Source organism: Oncorhynchus gorbuscha, linkage group LG03, assembly GCF_021184085.1.
Source record: "Oncorhynchus gorbuscha isolate QuinsamMale2020 ecotype Even-year linkage group LG03, OgorEven_v1.0, whole genome shotgun sequence".
NCBI lineage: Eukaryota > Metazoa > Chordata > Actinopteri > Salmoniformes > Salmonidae > Oncorhynchus > Oncorhynchus gorbuscha.
In genome coordinates, this window is record NC_060175.1 from 35,794,157 (window position 1) to 35,796,557 (window position 2,401).

Consider the following 2,401-nt stretch of genomic DNA (forward strand, 5'->3'; position numbering starts at 1 on the left):
TGTGTGTGTGAAGACTATATGGTTTGCTCATTAGTAGAGTCAGTGTGAATAATGCAGGTAGGGCTGTTGTTGTGGCCAATGGTTCAGGTGCTAATGGGTCTGTCTCTGTGTCTCTGGGCCAATGGGCAGACACTGCACAGCTTTAATGGATGTCACCATGAGAGCCTGAAACCAGACCTTTCGGCTCGGGTGACACACCAGGGAAAGGAGGGTGTGTGTGTGTGTGTGTGTGTGTGTGTGTGTGTGTGTGTGTGTGTGTGTGTGTGTGTGTGTGTGTGTGTGTGCGTGCGTGCGTGCGTGCGTGCGTGCGTGCGTGCGTGCGTGCGTGCGTGCGTGCGTGCGTGCGTGCGTGCGTGCGTGCGTGCGTGTGCGTGTGCGTGTGTGTTATGAAAGGAATATCAGAAACAGAGTCTGAATAGGAGTGAAGACTAGAAGTTCAGTGGTAAAATAATAAATAGGAAGCAAAAATAGAGAAGCATTGAAGTGTCTTGATCTCAGCCTGAATGACTGTCTCAGTCTAAAACGTTTACATGACGTGTCTTTAGTTTCATATAGTGTTATTTAAAGTTCTGGATGGCTTGATATGGTCATCGATGGGTAGGTGTCTCGTTTTACTATCTCTCTCCTCTCACCATATCTCTCTCTCCTCTCACCATATCTCTCTCATCACCATATCTCTCTCTCATCACCATATCTCTCTCTCCTCTCACCATATCTCTCTCTCCTCTCTCCTCTCACCATATCTCTCTCTCCTCTCACCATATCTCTCTCTCCTCTCACCATATCTGTCTCTCTCACCATATCTCACCCTCCTCTCACCATATCTCTCTCTCCTCTCACCATATCTCTCTCTCCTCTCACCATATCTCTCTCCTCTCACCATATCTCTCCCTCCTCTCACCATATCCCTCTCTCTTCTCACCATATCTCTCTCTCCTCTCACCATATCTGTCTCTCTCACCATATCTCTCTCCTCTCACCATATCTCTCCCTCCTCTCACCATATCTGTCTCTCTCACCATATCTCTCACCTCTCACCATATCTCTCTCTCCTCTCACCATATCTCTCTCCTCTCACCATATCTCTCTCTCCTCTCACCATATCCCTCTCTCCTCTCACCATCTCTCCCTCCCCTCACCATGTCCCTCTCTCCTCTCACCATATCTCTCTCTCCTCTCACCATATCTCTCTCCTCTCACCATATCTGTCTCTCTCACCATATCTCACCCTCCTCTCACCATATCTCTCTCTCCTCTCACCATATCTCTCTCTCCTCTCACCATATCTCTCTCTCCTCTCACCATATCCCTCTCTCCTCTCACCATATCTCTCACCTCTCACCATATCTCTCTCTCCTCTCACCATATCTCTCTCCTCTCACCATATCTCTCTCTCCTCACCATATCTCTCTCTCCTCTCACCATATCCGTCTCTCTCACCATATCTTTTTCTCCTCACCATATCCCTCTCTCCTATTGCAGAGAATAAAGCCATAACTATTTCAACAAGCTAACTCTAATTTTAACGCTGATCGTTAAGAGTTGGTTCAGAAGCCGACCAAGGCTTAGTCAAGACCTCAACTGACAACTAAAGACTTGCAATTTCAGTGAGAGCCTCCGGCACAACGCCCCCACAACGTGTCTTTTAACCGGTCTGAGCCAGACCAAAGTGTGCTAATGCAAAGTAAGTCAATCATAGCGATGCCTTTGAACTTCTGACCCTTTAAGAATGCCATCAGTTTGTGTGAAAATGATTGTTTTTCATACTGTACAGTACATGTACTGTTCCCTCTCATACAACCCCCTCTGTAATGTCTGCCTTCACACAGGTATGTTATGTCTCCTTGAACAGTGCTCTCAGACCTGCTGTGTAGATAACACCAAACGAGAACAATTCTACAGCTAATGTATTCAAGGTATATAGTGAAGATAGTGTTGGTAAGGCCACAACTTTGTGATATTGTGTGGCTTGATTTTATAGTCGGTTCTCCTACTTTGCTGTGAATGAGGCTACACACTATTACACGTTCTACCATCTACACAGCTCTTCCTCACTGCCATTCATCCTCTTAAAGTTTCAAGATGCATTAGCGGTATGTACGGGATACGCATGGTATACATCATCCAACCAAATGCTTCCTTCCAGGTTACTTCTGGACAATGCAACAACAGTAAGAAATAACAAAAGTTAAGAATATGAACATAAAGTAAATGGCTCAGTAGAATAGAATACATGTTTAAGCATCAGTATAACACAGGAAGGCATAATCTATAGTTCCATATTTACACGTGTATTGGGGAAGGGGTATCGGGGCAGTGCTTCCTGCACATCTAATTGTGGTCATAATCTCTCTTTCTCTCAAACTCTCTCTCCCATGAATCCCTCTCCATATGTTTTTGT